Below are 16,899 nucleotides of genomic sequence, written 5' to 3'. Positions count from 1 at the left end.
CAGGAAAAATATATTTTTGTTCTCTCTATGCCCTATGAGAGGTTACCACTGTCAGAAAATCGATCAGTAAAATGAGTTATCAGCAGGTTCATGACTACTGGAGGAAAATCTGGGGGGAGAAATTCATAACAGCATTTAAACGCCTCAAAAACAAGTTCTAAATTCAATTCTGAAGGTGTAATGTGAAATCTATTGATCTGTCCACAAATTAGACCTGGATCAGGCAATGCAGAAATGATAGTTATGAAGAGTGAAAAAGTCTCTCTGGCCTGTAGAACCTCATAGTCCATGTATTAACAAAATAGTATGAGGAGGACACAAATCATGAGTGAGAAATTGTGAGGGCCCCTTTGAATCCAGAGTATCAATGTAATTCTGGCACCTCCGAGAAACATCGAACTGAGTTATATACAGCCGGCTACCTACTGCTATCTAGCAGAGGAAATGGAGCTGTTCTTTTGTTTTCCTAGGGTATCAAATGTTACATTTAAAGACATTTGAACCCCATTTTAATATTCAAACAATTCAAGAATCAGTTCTTTTTAACAGTTCCTAATTCTAAAAGTAGTTAACTTTGTGTAGGTTTAAAAAACCAAGTCGTGCCATCAGCATCAATTCTCCCACCTAGAGACCCACGAGAACAAAATGGTCTATTCATGAGATAAACAAATTATGTTCTTTTTAAACTCACATCCTCTGGAGAGAGGAAGAGGGAGTCAGTTTAGTTGATTTCCCTGGAAAAGAACTCTTCAAAAAGACTGCATTCCCATTACTGGGAACACAGGAGATAAATGAGGGGACTAGCCCAGTCAGTTAGCCAGCCAGGCTTTGGGAGGAATCTTTGTCAAGCAGGGAGTAGCATAATGATCTCAAATTCAGAACTAGTCTGAATGAGAAAGCTGACCTTAAAAGGTTAATCAAATCTGCTCAAGGGAATTAGTGTGACTTATAATATTTCTTGGCCTCCAGGAGGGTTTGAGAAACACTTTGATTATATTGGCACTTTGTACACTAACGTGCTGTCTGCAAAATAATGCTGCTCAACAATAGGCAGAGTATCTAGTTCTGAACGCAATTGGACCCTTTTGTTCTAACCCAGATTGTCCTTTGTACAATTAGATGTTGAGCAGGACCAACTGTGAGTGAGTCTGATTGGACTGCTTAAGAGAGTGGCTGTCATTGCTGTACCAGTTTCTAAGGTGCACACAAAACGAGTGACATTATCAAATAGCCAATGGGACGATCTGTTCTCTAAAAGGAGTAAAAGGATTCAAAATGAAGTTTGAGACTTCTCCTGTTGTGTGGTGGCAGTTTAGAACTGGATATTACTTGCTACCACTGGGTATTTTCAATGGGTGACATGTAATATAGATCGGGGGTTTAGCTCTCACAAGTGAGGGCATCCACCATGTGAAAATTATTGAGGGTTTTTAAAAGCTTATTGATCTCACTGTGACACTGCCCACAAAAGGAATACATTAGGTTGGGTAGAAAGGTGAAAGCAGGCAGGTAGTTTTTCCAAACTGATTAAAACAGTGAGAAGAGAGAGAGTGTACTATCATCATTGCCCCTATTGGGCAGTAGGCACTTGACTGACTTTCTTCTTAGCCACAATATAAAAACCAGTGCCGTCCACCCACCCTTCTCACCCTCCTCCCAAAGCTGCCAAAACCCCTGCTACCTTCACTTCTGGTGTTCCTGTAATTGTCTGCCTTTAAACTTTATTTTCCACTCTTTCTACATTATCTACACTGCAGTGCGTGTGCAATTGAAATGAGGTGAAACTATCTCCTTCAGCTGATCTTTGTATCTGGGCAACTGAAGTTACATCACAGTTTATCTTGATGCAAGCCTGAAACCAATTTTGACCAGCTCAAGTTGTATGTTTCTCCCAATTCTGCAATTGTAAATTTTAATAATGTAATTGTATGTTTGTATTCCATTAATGTACTGCTAATATAATGGTCATAATTATAAGACATTTCAATAATTATCATCTCCACATATACCCTTTAACAAGGGGTAAAGGATTGTCTTGTTTTTGCAATGCATCACATTACCCCGGAGGATGTAGAAGATCAATCGTTGAGCAGGTTCAAGTCGAAGATTGATCATTTCTTGAGACTGATTACTTTAAGGGATATTAAATGCAGGAAAAAGGTATTGAGGAGACAATCAGCCACGATCCAGAATGGTAGGGCAGGCTTGATGAGCTGAATGGCCTATTCCTGTTCTTATGTGATTGGTATTATTCATTCTAAGTTACCCCAATACAGCATTTTGAGTACGAATTATAGTAACTCAGTTTTATAATGAGATTCTATGCAGATCCACAAATCTTGTTGCTATTGTGATTTCTCAGCCTCCTGGTACAGGTGACTGTTAGTCTTCAAATCCATTGCAAGTTTGCAGATAATAGCGTTCATGTAGTCCATCTTAGCTCAACTCTTCAGAATTTCCAAAATAATAATTGTAGGATCCCTACAATGTGGAAGCAGGCTGTTCGGCCCATCAGGTTCCCACCAACCTTCCGAAGAGCATTCCACCCAGACCCCCCACCCCCACCCCCGCCTTATATCTATAACCCTGCATTTCCCATGGCTAATTTACCTATCCTACACATCCCTGGATACTATGGGCAATTTAAACATGGCCAATATCCACCTAACCTGCACATCTTTATACTGTGGCAAGAAACCAGAGCACCCGGAGCAAACCCATGCAGACACAGGGAGAATGGACAAAATCCATACAGCCATTCGCCCAAGGCTGGAATCGAGCCCAGGTCCCTGGCTGAGGCACTGATGCTGACCACTGTACCACCTCTGTCCCATTGCACCTTCTCAGTTCTTGAATGGGCCAAACTCTTTATCTACTCTATAAGAAAATGTAAATTTTACTAACTGCACATAATTGTAACATTATCGATTTGACAGTGTTTGATCAAGTCTTTGGCACATACAATGTTTCAAAATAAAGGACATTCAGAGAAAAAAAGTGAAATTACTGTGCTTTTATGAGTAGAAAGGTAACCTTCATCAGTGTGAACAGTTTTGATCTCCTTATGTAAGGAGGGTTATATTTGCCATGGAGGGGAGTGGAAGGGAAATTCGCCAGATTGTAATGGCAGGGTTGTCAGACGATGGGAGGTTGAGGAGACTGGATTTGAATTTCCTAGCATTTCAATGAGGAGGTGATCTCTTTGAAACTTACAAAATCCTTATAAGCTCTCATCCAGGTGGATGTAGATAAGATGCGTACCCTGGTTAGTGAGTCTAAAACCAAGGGACAGAATCTCGCAAAGGGCAGGTCTGAGATGAAGTGGAAGTTTTCACACAAGACAACGAATCTCTGGAATTCTCTACCCCCAAGGGCTGTGAAGCTCAATCATTGAAAGACAGAAATTGATAGATTTCAGCCGTGATCTGCAACAATGCTAGCACAGGCTGAATGGCCACTCATCTTTCTTTCAAATTTGACTCAACATTTGTGAAAGGAAGCACGAGATCTTTCTAGCCATTGTCTCTCACAAACACCCTTCTTGCTGATTTATTATGGCGTGACAAATGTGATTGTACACAGGCCCCAGAAATGATACTGATCCTTCAGTGGCCAGATGTAAACAGCTTATTCACCATCTCAGATGTGACTAATCACCCTAAACTCCACTGTGCTGCACTTTTATCTCAAGAATGTCTTGGCTATCTCATTTCATAATGTGGCCACAAAAATAAATCGACCGACATAAATCACACATCCTGCGTCACAGCAGAAGCTAAACAGCATCATCAGCCAGATTACAACCCAACATTTGAAACCGTATTGTGTCCTGGGAATGAACGATTTTAACTATTTTGTTATCTCTAGGTTTATTACAAATTCACGAGCTGTTTCCTTTGAAAAGAAAGCAAAAACACAAATCATTTAAATTAAAGCAAATCCTGTCCCTGTGCATATATGTTAAAGCAACTAGGATATCTTACAGAATACTAAGACCATTCCAAATCCATCATTTATCATCTTTTCTTTTTGTAAAAGAGTCTCAGTTATGTGCCCTCACAGTTAGTGCTTCAATTACCCCAACCCTTTCCTCTTCACTTGACTGAGGCAAGTGACTGGCCTTAAGCTTCTCTTCTACACTGACAATTGTTTACTTTGCCATGGTGACCCAACAGAACACTCTGCTGATGGTGACACCTGACCCAACCAGAATGATTTATAGTTTTAGCAAATCTTCTGCCAATTTATGTGCAAGTGATCTGGTAATGTAATAGTCAGTAAACAGCTCGCTTCCAAGCACATGAGAAATAACAGCAGGAGTCAACCATGGGCCTCTTGCTGAAATATTTGTATCATCGATAGTCACAGGTGAGGTGCCAGAAGACTGGAGGTTAGCAAACATGGTGCCACTGTTTTAAGAAGGGCGGCAAAGACAAGCCAGGGAACTACAGAACAGTGAGGCTGACCTAAGTTGGTGGGCAAGTTGTTGGAGGGAATCCTGAGGGACAGGATGTACATGTATTTGGAAAGGCAAGGACTGATTAGGGATAGTCAACATGGCTTTATGCATTGGAAATCATGTCTAACAAACTTGATTGAGTGTTTTGAAAAAGTAACAAAGAAGATTGATGAGGGCAGAGTAGTAGATGTGATCTATATGGACTTCAGTAAGGCAGTCGACAAGGTTCCCCATAGGAGATTGATTAGCAAGCTTAGATCTCATGGAATACAGGGAGAACTAGCCATTTGGATACAGAACTGGCTCAAAGGTAGAAGACAGAGGGTGGTGGTGGAGGGTTGTTTTTCAGACTGGAGGTCTGTGACCAGTGGAGTGCCACAAGGATCGGTACTGGGTCCTCTACTTTTTGTCATTTACATAAATGATTTGGATGCGAGCATAAGAGGTACAGTTAGTAAGTTGCAGATGACACCAAAATTGGAGGTGTAGTGGACAGCGAAGAGCGTTACCTCAGATTACAACAGGATCTGGACCAGATGGGCCAATGGGCTGAGAAGTGGCAGATGGAGTTTAATTCCGATAAATGCGAGGTGCTGCATTTTGGGAAAGCAAATCTTAGCAGGACTTATACACTTAATGGTAAGGTCCTAGGGAGTGATGCTGAACAAAGAGACCTTGGAATGCAGGTTGTTAGCTCCTTGAAAGTGGAGTTGCAGGTAGATAGGATAGTGAAGAAGGCATTTGATCAGAGCATTGAATACAGGAGTTGGGAGGTCATGTTGAGGCTGTACAGGACATTGGTTAGACCACTGTTGGAATATTGCATGCAATTCCGGTCTCCTTCCTATTGGAAAGATGTTGTGAAACTTGAAAGGGTTCAGAAAAGATTTACAAGGATGTTGCCACAGTTGGAGGATTTGAGCTATAGGGAGAGGCTGAACAGGCTGGGGCAGTTTTCCCTGGAGCATCGGAGGCTGAGGGGTGATCTTATAGAGGTTTACAAAATTATGAGGGACATGGATAGGATAAATAGACAAAGTCTTTTCCCTGGGGTCAGGGAGTCCAGAACTAGAGGGCATGGGTTTAGGGTGAGAGGGGAAAGATATAAAAGAGACCTAATGGGCAACTTTTTCACGCAGAGGGTGGTACGTGTATGGAATGAGCTGCCAGAGGATGTGGTGGAGGCTGGTACAATTGCAGCATTTAAGAGGCATTTGGATGGATATACATGGATGAATAGGAAGGGTTTGGAGGGATATGGGCCGGGTGCTGGCAGGTGGGACTAGATTGGGTTGAGCTATCTGGTCGGCATGGACAGGTTGCACCAAAGGGTCTGTTTCCATGCTGTACATCTCTATGACTCTATTTGGCCACCCAAACCTGCTCCACACACCATTCAACAAGATGATGGCTGATCTACCCCAGACCTCAACTCCTCTTTCATGCCAGCCCCTCTGATTATTTTAAAACTCAATCAATCTTTGGACACTTTCTGTGATTTAGCCTCCACTTCCTGGGGTAGGGAATTCCAGACATCCACTAACTTCTTGAGAGAAAAACAAAATCCTCAGATCTCACTTTAAAACGAATGTCCTCTTATTCTGTAAATATTTTCCTCAAGTTGAGATTTCTCCATTAGTGGAAACAGCTTCTCAACATCTCCGCTGACAAGCTCCCTCAGATTCTTGTATGATTCAATAAGTTCTCCCCTGCTGAATGGATAAAGGCTTAACCTATTTATCCATACTCAGTACAATTCATCTCAGTAAACCTCCTTTGAATTGTCTCCAATGCCAGTATATCTTTTCTTACATTTGGTGATCAAAACAGTACACAGTATTCCAGTTGCAGCCTCATGAATAGCCTGTACGTTTGTAACAAGGCTTCCCGACTTTAAAACTTCATCCCCCTTGTAATAACTTCCATTTGCTTTCCTGATTATGTGCTGCACCTGTGTCCTACCTCTACTTCATGCACTGCAACTCCCAGATCCCTCTGCACTGCACTTTTATTTTGGAGTCGCTCTCTATTTTCATAATAATAGTCTGCCTTTTTGTCCTTCCTACCAAAGTACATGACTTCACACTTCCCTGCATTAAATTCCATCTTCCAAGTTTTTGTCCATTCACTCAAATTGTCTTTATCCCTTGCATGGATACTATATGCCCTCATCCCAGCATACCCTCTCATCTATTCACGCATCATCAGCAAATTTGGATGCATAAAACTCTGTCCACTCCTCCAACAATAATAATCAACATTGATGAGACAAATTCTTACAAGGGTATGATCAGATTTGGAGTATCGGACAGCAAGGTGGGTGAGGCCTATCTTGATGCCTCTCTCTATGTTTTGTGCTCTTGACAATCGACATGGTGGAGCAAGTTTCTCGTATGGCAGCAGCAAGTTGCCAAAGAGGATTATTGCTACTTAAACACTTTGTGAACAGCCAAACAAGTTTCATTAACATTCAGTTTCCTAACTTACAAAATGTGCCAAACAAACTAGATATTGAGAAGACTCTATATGGAAATCAGGATGAGCACCTAGTGTCTACAGTCACTGCTTACTCCATGTCTACCAGCCACATACCCCAAAACCATGGACACTGGCATCTGATGCATGCCAACTTCTTTAAAACCCTCGTGGCTCATCTCTGATTAATTTTCAGGATATTTCTGCACTTCAGGGTACCTCAGGCTCTATTGGCAGCTATCAATGTAATGCTGCAGCAAAAGTATTCTGTGCTCAGGGATATGCAGGCTGCTTATGGACTGGATCAGGCTGTGTGTTCAGGCTCATTGCTCACCTTGAACCTATCTGGATACACACTGTATCCCTATATTGCATTGCCTTGCCTTGCCTATTTGTGCTTTACCCCTTCAGTTAGAGATACCACATGACTTCTGTCTTGCCTTTAGTATAGTGCAGACACAAAGCTGAGAAGCTTGTCATGGTTGTCAGCAGACCTCAATGAAGTCAAACTGGATTTGGCCAGGCTTTCTCAGCACAGGAAGTTAAGGGCAGCCTCGAATACTAGACCAGGAGCAAGGACAAGGTCAGTCAGCCCCTCGGGACAGTCAGAATTAGGATGCCCTCCTCGCAACGGGCAAGGAGTCTAATGTTGGCCAGCCCACCATCTGTCTTAACTATTCAAAGTGAGGCTGTACACTGCTCCCAAACATGTTCCTAACTTGTCTTTGAGAGGGTGTTCCAAATTTATTCAATTTCAGAAGGTTGCTCCTCTTTAGGTAGACTTATAGAATCTCTGCAGTACAGAAGCAGGCCATTCAGCCCATCGAGTCCACACTGACCCTCTGAAGAGAATCTCACCTAGACCCACCTCCTCCCTTATCCCTGTAACTCTGCATTTCCCATAGCTAACCCACCTAGCCTGTACATCCCTGGAAACTGTGGGAGGAAACGCACACAGACACTGGGAGAATGTGCAAATGCCAAACAAACAGTTGCCCAAGTTGAACTTGGGACCCTGGTGGTGTGAAGGAGCAGTGCTAGCCTCTGTGCCTTTTACTGAAAGACCGCAAGCATAGATTCCAATGTCTAGGTTTTAAATATAGAGTCCTACAGCACAGAGTCAAGATTAGAGCGGTGCTGGAAATGCACAGCAGGTCAGGCAGCATCCGAGGAGCAGAAACATCGACTGCATCTGTAGTCCTCATTTTCTCCTACAGCACAGAGACAGGCCCTTTGGCTCAAACTGGTCCATGCCAACCAAAATGTGCATCAGTGCCAACCCCATTTCTCTGCACTTGGCCCATATCCTTCTAATCCTTTCCTATCCACGTATTTGTCCAAATGCCTTTTAAATGTTGTTAATGTACCCACCTCAACCACTTCCGCTGGCAGCTCATTCCATATGTGTAACACTCTCTGTTTAAAAAAACTTGCACCTCAGGTTTCCTCTTATTCTTTCCTTTCGAACCTTAAACTGATGCCCTCTAGTCCTCGATTCCCAACCCTGGGTAAAACACTGAGTGTATTCACCCTATCCAGGCCCCTGATGAATATTTCTGTTCATCAAGGTTGGGAATGTTTTGAGCTGCAGAATGAAATATTATCATCCGGTGTTTTGTCAGGATATTGAAGGTTAAAATTTGAGGTTGCATAAACTTGGCCTATATTCTTGTGATGCCAACCCTCTTGTGCAGTGCTTTGTATAACCCTGGGGAAAAAAAAACCATAGGAATACTTTTTAAAAAAAAGAGCAACTCTTGCTTTGTAATTTTCTTTGAATAGGTCTCTTAGCCAGGTATATAGGTATTGAAAATAGGAAAGGGAAAACATTGTTTGGTCCACAGCCAGGCAGACCCCGATAGGGAAATACATATTTTTGCTTTCCAGTTGGCGTGGGAAGGCAGTGTGTGACAAGGGTGAATGTGGCTGGAATAGAAGGGCCTGTCATGTGATGAAACCTCCCAGAATAGGTGAATATGGCAATCATGGTGAATTCCCTTGGTTATAAAAGTATAGTAAATTTTCTGCTTGGCTACAAATGTTAACAGGATTCAATAGGATGGACACTGGAAAACTGGTTTCTTGGGGATGGGGAAAGAGTGTGGGAATCAAGAACAAAACATAACATTATTCAGGCTTCACCATTTAGTAGCGAAGTCAGAAAGTACTGTTCCACACCATCAACAATGAAAATCTGGAGATCTGTCCTGTAAGGAGGCTGAGGATGTGGAATTGATTGGAGTTTTGAGTCTTGTTTAGATAGCATTTTGATGGATAGAAGTATGGAGCAAAGGCAAGTAAATGGAATTGAGGTGTAGCTCAGTCATTATCTAACTGAATGGTAGCTCAGGCTTACATCTACCCCTGTTACTCAGACTCCTAGGTCTGGTATTCTGCATCTATTTATAAAGTAATACTCCATATATACTGTGCCTCTGCCTCCAACCATAACAACTCAGCGACTAATATCGTTAAGGTCTACCAGCCTGACCCCCAAAGTACCAACAAACACTACATTGTTCTAAATTCATTTGTTCTGAATTTGCAGTTCACTGCAAACATTCACCAGCCTGAGGTAATTCTCATAAATCTAAACTTTCACAATTTTCCCTCTCATGAGCTTGAATATTTGCTAAACACAGTGCCTTCTGATTCACTGCTATGATTACTTCTCCCTAGACTGACCATCCCGAGGCCTCAATAAGTAATGCTGTCAGGTTAAAACAATCTTATACTGTGGGCTGTTCTCCATACTTCAGTTTGGTATCTGAATTCCTTTAATCTGCAGACTTACTTGCCACCCTGTTTCTGAATTCCCATCCTGGGCATGGATAACTTGATGCCCCAGACCACACAGTCTCTCTTTCTGTTCAGCTTAAATGTAGTTCTTTATAGATCATTTCCAGAGTATTAAGGTTCAAGGCAAAGTTGGACTGGGAAGCTAGAAATCTTTTCCCACAAAGACAGTACAACGTTGTACAAGTTGTAAGACTATCAAAGTAAAGCATTTGGCTCAACAACGTGTCAAAATTCAAATGCCATTTTAGCCCCTATTAATTTGGGACCTAATTCGGTGTTAGGTGTGGATGTCAGCACCTGGAATTTCCCCTTGTAACTTGAGGATCAGATCCTGCTATGACAACCTTGCATTGTTTGTTGTCAAGTCTGGACACATTCTTGGAGTGATCACCATGTGACCAACTGCCCCATCCATGCATTCCTGTCATTGGTCAACTGATATGGCCATCTTGATGGCACCACTTTCCTAGACCAGTCCTAAGGGTGCAGAGAGTTGCTAACATCTGTGTTTGTAGCTTCCATTTTCTGGTCAGATCTAATGTCTGAAAACATCTTCAGAAGCTTCTTAGAAATGCGCTCCATGAAAAGAACACTTGTGAAGCCTCAGTTAAAAGAGCTTTAACTTGGTAAGAGTTTGTTGGTATTCATTCATGTTATTGCTGCCAAAGAGCACCAAGAAACTAGAGGTAAATGGCATGGTCTATGTATATCCAATACTACTTAGCTCCAGATCTTTTGTGGATCACGAGTTGGTTTCAGATCTCCAGTTAGAAATGAAAGTCAAGAGTGTAATTCTTCACTTTGAGCAAATTTCAGTTCTTGAAAAGTGGTGAATGGGAGTGGATCCAATCGAGGTATCTAAGATAAATGTTTAGTGTATATCCAGACACCAGTTTAACTTAAACTATGACAATTGGATAAAATTATTGGTGATACATTTTAATGCCAATGGCAACCTCTCAAAATAGAGTAATCCACATGTAGTACAGAATTTGGGTAACCTAGTGGAGTGAAAAGTTTGAAATTGTCTTAAATATTTGGATGCAGTTTGGAAGCCATGACTGATGTGATAGTCTGCAGTGTATTTCATAATGGATTGGTGAGGATAGGCTGGACAAACTTTCTCAATCTGATTTGTCATATCAAAGTTATTTCCAAGTGTCTGACTTTACGCTGGTTCTGTGATAGCAGGAGCAGGTCAATATAAACAGAGACAGCAGCACATAAAAATGACGCCTTCTGTTTGAGAATCTCCTCCTCACTCAAGCAATGTTTAGCATGGTTACAAATGGTCCTTTATAGTACTGCTATGCCTCCCAGCAAGAGTAGAAATATAATTGGTGATTGTAACAGAAATGACACAACAGACGAACAATCTTTTGAATCTGCTGTAATGGAATCACTGAAGCTTATTTTTTCTTTTAAGTGGTCGGTGGATAACAAGGTGTTAAATTGCATTCATCAAACAGAGAGTAGGTTTGTAATATTGGCAATGAATTGTGAATTATGGAGATAGAAGTACAATAGATTAAAAAATCAAACCAGGCTGTAGATGTTAGAAATTTAGAGGATAAAACTTCCTTAGAAAGTGTTATGATGGTGAGGGACTTGCTGAGGGGTTTATAAGTTCCCTGGAAGAATATGGGCTCCCAGTGGTACACTTCACTATCCCCTCCATCCCACAGTCCCAGCTCCCTCCTCATATTCGAATTACAATCCTACATGGTAACATTTATACAATGCACAATACACTGTATATTGTTTGCTGTTCTGGTTACCATGCCACAAGAATAATACCCATGTACTGGAGAGGATGAAAAGAGAAGTTACAAAACAAAAGATTACAAACTTAGTCCCAAATAAATCCAATACAGAATTTAGGAGAATGTTCTTTACATAGAGAGTTGGTTTGAATGTGGAATCTGCTGCACATTTGGTGGTGGTTAAATGTCGATACGTGGAAAGGGAAGGCAGGTAAGTACATGAGGGAGAAGGGAATAGGAGGATCTGCTGATGTCTGGAGTGGGAGGAGGCTCAAATGATGGACCAACACTAGCATTGGCCGGTTAGGCTGGGTGGCCTGAATCTGTGCCTACATTTTATGTATTACGTCTGATTCCAGGCGTTAGCCAATGAAGTAAGAAACTGAATTAAAAGAGCTTTGATTTTACAATGTAAAGGGAAGACTTTTTAAAAGAAGGACCTATAGCAATTGCCAGTTATACAGAACCTTTAATCAAAACAATAAAATTTCACATTGCCTCACCAAGGAGAGTAATGAAAATACGCTTGGAACCAAGAGAAGTGACTTGAAGCTGGATCAATGTTAGGGGAGGGTGAGGATGAAGAAGAACAAGGAGCAAGAGTAGGCCGTCTGACCCTTCAAGCCTGCTCCACCATTCAATAAGATCATGACTGATCTTTTCATGGCCTCAGCTCCACTTACCCACCCTCTCACCATAACCCTTAATTCCTTTACTGTTCAAAAAATTATCTACCTTAGCTTTAAAAACATTTACTGAGAAAGCCTCAACTATCTCACTGGGCAGGGAATTCCGTAGATTCTCAACCCTCTGGGTGAAGAGGTTTCTTCTCAATTCAGTCCTAAATCTGCTCCCCCTAATTTTGAGCCTATGCCCTCTAGTCCTAGTTCCACCCACCAATGGAAACATTCTGTCTACTTCTTTCTTATCTCGTCCCTTCATAGTTTTATATGTTTTGATAAGATCTCCCCTCATTCCTCTAAATTCCAATGAATATAATCCAAGTCTCCTCAGTCTGTCATAAGCAAATCCACTCAACTCCAGAAACAACCGAGTGAACCTCCTCTGTACACCCTCCAGTGCCAGTACATCCTTTCTCAAGTAAGGAGATCAAAACTGCACGCAGTACTCAAGGCATGGCCTCATCAGCACCTTATATAGTTACAACATGACCTCCCTGCTTTTAAACTCAGTCCCTTTTGGCAATGAAGGATAAAATTCAATTTGCCTTCTTAACTGCCTATTATACCTGCACACCAATGATTCATGCACAAGGATACCCAGGTCCCTCTGCACAGCAGCATGCTGCATTTTTTTTTACTATTCACTTAATAGTCCTTTTTACTGTTACTCATACCAAAATGGATGCCTTTACATTTATTAACTTTGTACTCCACTTGCCAGACCTTTGCCCACTCATTTAAGCTATCTATATCCTTTTGCAAAGCTTACAGTCCTCTGCACACTTTGCTCTCCCATTCATTTTAGTGTCTTCCACATACTTTGACACACTACACATGGTCTCTAACTCCAGATCATCTATGTAAATTGTGAACACTGTGTTGAAGTAGTCAAGTCTAGTCTGTGATTAGAGTGGTGCTGGAAAAGCACAGCAGGTCAGACAGCATCTGAGGAGCAAGAAAATCAACATTTTGGGCAGGATTGCCTGAAATGTCAATTTTCCTGCTCCTCAGATGCTGCCTGACCTGCTGAGGTTTTCCAGCACCACTCTAATCTTGACTCTAATCTCCAGCATCTGCAGTGCTCACTTTCGCCGAGCCTCGTCTGTGGATGTGGTAAAATGCAGGGTGAGTTCAAAGCCTTCAAGCAAGGACATTTGGCAGTTAGTTCATATGAACCAATGACCATCTGTTACCAAGAAAGTGATAACCATAAATTTTCTCTATTGGTATAAATGACATGCTTTAAATATTTGGCAGATTCTAACTTTTACACCTGCTTTCTGTATTCAGTGATAACTGGTCATTAACTATTCATCATGCACTACCAATGAATTCCTCCCTTGAGGTTATATAATTTTGGAGATACTGGCTAATACTTTAGTTGCTTGTTATATTTGATCCATTAGATTGTGAATGATGAAGGTGCTTTGGGAATTAAAATGTTGCTTTGGTACTCTATTGGTGAAATTGACAATCAACGTTTGAGATTTCTGGGAACTCTGGCTATTTAGTCAAAATTGCAGCTGAGACGCTTAGTCATTCTCTCATGTCCTTTGAATAATGTAATGGCCCTCAGTGGGTTACCAGAAAACCCAACAAGACCATGTACTGGAAAGGATGAAAAGAGAATCTGATAAAAGTTACATCAATTACTGAAGTCAATCATTGCATGAAAAAAAACATTTCAAAATGGATTCATTTGACTCAGCACATGCAAAAGCAAAGACCCCTGAGGAAATCAGGTTCTGAGAGCTCTTGTAGCAGAGTGGATAGTGTTCCTGTCTCTGAGTTTTCTCTCCCTTCCAACTCCATTCAAATTAAATGCCCTCCCTCTTTCCCTATCCTGTTAATTGACATTTTGGTTAGAGACTCAGGTAACTTGGTGATAATTTCATTCAAAAAGAGACTAGGTTTTCTATCCTTGAACTCTGCCTTACTTTAATCTCCTCCCTCCCTTCCCTATCCACAGTCCAAAGATGTGCGGGGCAGGTGAATTGGCCATGCTAAATTGCCCGTAGTGTTGGGTAAATGTAGGGGTATGGGTGGGTTGCGCTTCGGCGGATCGGTGTGGACTTGTTGGGCCGAAGGGCCTGTTTCCACACTGTAATGTAATCTAATCTAATCTATCCTCTCCCTGTTTCCATTGGTGCTGGTGGTAGTGCTTGTGATTGGTGAAAGTTACTTTAAAATAAAGAGCTAGGTTTCTCTCAAATGGGGAGGAGAAAGGATCCAGTAGGGGAATGGAGAATTTGCTGTTTGTGCTAAACTGTAGATTTACAATAAAACTTTTCTAAGCCTCTAGAAATCTTTCGCTGCGTAGTTCAACATACATTGTTACCTGTTGAACACTGGGCACTGCTAAGTCTTGGATTACTTGGTTTTTAAAAGGACATCTGGAAATTTCCAAAGTATAATGTGAACATCTTTTCTTTAAAATAACACCGTTTAAATCTATTTACTATTGTGTTTTGCAATGTGGAGAAATCAGTAAGTGGGAATTGCAATTATTTGTATTTGTAGAACATCAGAATTCTGAACTATACTCCTGTCCCTGACACTCTATTTGTACAGCAGCTTTCAAACGAATGCATTTCAAAATGTTTTTTTACGCAATGATTGACTTCAGGAATTGATGTAACTTTTATCAGGTTGGTGAAGGTAGTGATCATTCTTTGAGGAAGGTGAATGAGCAATTCATTTGGTGGTTGACAAGAAACATTAGCTCGGACACAAGGAGAGATTCCTGCCCGACTTTTAGTACCGTGGGACTTTTAACATCCACTTGAACTTGCAGGCAGAGTCCTCATGTAATGTCCCATCTGAAAGATGGCACATCCAGCTTTGTAGCACTGTGACAGTGTTACACTGAGGTGTGCCAAGCTTGGTCTAGACTCTATAACTCTAGATGTACTTAAATCATCACCTGCAGATCCTATGTATGACAGTTCTCCCAAACAATTCAAGTTAATATGAAGTAAACTGGAGCGATCTCAAAGTTTGGAATTGTTGGTGTATATGTTTGATATACTCCAGCTCAATAAAGGTTTGCAAGGCATGTTGCTTCCTGTTATCTAAAGAGCTGCTGTTGTTTGAAAATTATACCTGAAATTCCACACCTATGTGAATGTCACTGCAACATGTCCAGCACTGACATGTAAATGCAGTAAGTTAAATCAACTTATAGCTCACAATTAACTGCCTGAAATCTCTCACTGCTGTAGAGCTGAGATTGTTAGTTGGAAGCTTGGTTTTGTGATATTTACACGCCAAGTTACTTTCATTATAAAGCAGTGTTGACACTAAATGTGTACAGCACAAATTAAATGCCAAAGATGGAACACATTCCAAAGAGAGGAGTGAAATTTCTTTCTCCCAGGCTATGTTTCCATGGCATCAGGTCAAACTTTGGTTCTGGGTTCAGTCTGCATTTACATTGCACCTCATTTTCCACTTTGGATCCTGCAGCCTCAGGATTCAATATTGAGTTCAATAATTTTAGGGTCTGGGCACTTTCTCCCACATCGTTACCCTAACAACCACTCGCCAGGCCTCTCCACCCTTCAGGATCTCTGCCTGTATTCCTGATGAAGGGCTTTTGCCCGAAACATCGATTTTACTGCTCCTAGGATGCTGCCTGAACTGCTGTGCTTTTCCAGCACCACTCTAATCTAGCCTCTTGTCATTACATGGGCTGCTACCACAAACAATCCCCATTGTCAGCCACTAATGATCCCTATTAGCAGCTACTTGAATTCTTCCAGGCTGACCTTTTACCCATCCTTTGTCTGTCCAACAGTTTTCCCTCTCTCTGGGCTCCATCTTTACCTATCATTTACTACCACCCCACCACCACCCTGTCTTCAGCATGTATAGCAACCTTTTCCTAGCTACAATCAGTTCTGAAGAAGGGTTATTGGACCTGAAACATTTAACTCCGCTTTCTCTCCACTCATGCTGCCAGACGTGCTGAGTTTACCTCGGTATTTGTGTTTGGATTTCTGATTTCCACTATCCACCAATCTTTAGCTTTTTTTTTACATTTCAGCACGTTGTGTTAGTGTGAAACTATGTCTGTCCAAAACCATGGGCAAAGTCTAACCTGACCCCAAAGGGAGATACATTGGAAAGGGAAATCTCCCTCCAGGTGGCTTTGGAATCAGGTCTATCTTGGGTCTCAGATTAGCATTACCCAAGTTTTCTGTTGACAACTTGATTGTTTTTTTTTCAGTGTGACCTTGAAAGCAATAGTTGCAGTTTATTAAAACGGAGATTAATCATAGCCTTCCACCGTCAACTTTGGTGAGGAGCACCAATGGAAACAGGGAGAGAGTAGGAAGGGAGGGAGGAGATTAAATTAATGTGGAGTTCAAGGATGGAAAACCTAGCCTCTTTTTGAATTAAATTATCAACCAAATTACCTGAGTCTCTAACCAAAATGTCAATTAACAGCATAGGGAAAGAGGGAGGGCATTAAATTAGAATGGAGTTGAAAGGGAGAGAAAGCTCAGACAGGGACACTATCCACTCTGCTACAAGAGTTCTCAGAATCTGATTTCCTCAGGGGTCTTTGCTTTTGCATGTTCAGAGTCAAATGAATCTGTTTTGAAATGTTTTTTTTGTGCAACGATTGACTTCAGGAATTGATGTAACTTTTATCAGATCCTCTTTTCTTCCTTTCCAGTACATGGTCTTGTTGGGTTTTCTGGTAACCCACTGAGGG

The 16,899-nt window shown here is 41.4% G+C and overlaps 1 protein-coding gene across 2 annotated transcripts in view; it reads left to right on the top strand.

The window, feature by feature from the left end:
* tnfaip8l1 (tumor necrosis factor, alpha-induced protein 8-like 1) overlaps window positions 1–16,899 on the top strand; it is a 70,185-nt gene that overhangs the window by 33,855 nt on the left and 19,431 nt on the right. The window lies entirely within an intron of this gene.

The sequence above is a fragment of the Chiloscyllium plagiosum genome, unplaced genomic scaffold (assembly GCF_037043375.1).
Source record: "Chiloscyllium plagiosum isolate Xiang-an unplaced genomic scaffold, Cpla_swu_hap1 HiC_scaffold_28, whole genome shotgun sequence".
Lineage (NCBI taxonomy): Eukaryota > Metazoa > Chordata > Chondrichthyes > Orectolobiformes > Hemiscylliidae > Chiloscyllium > Chiloscyllium plagiosum.
Note: the sequence above shows the minus strand (reverse complement) of the source record. Positions and strands in the feature narration are given on the sequence as shown.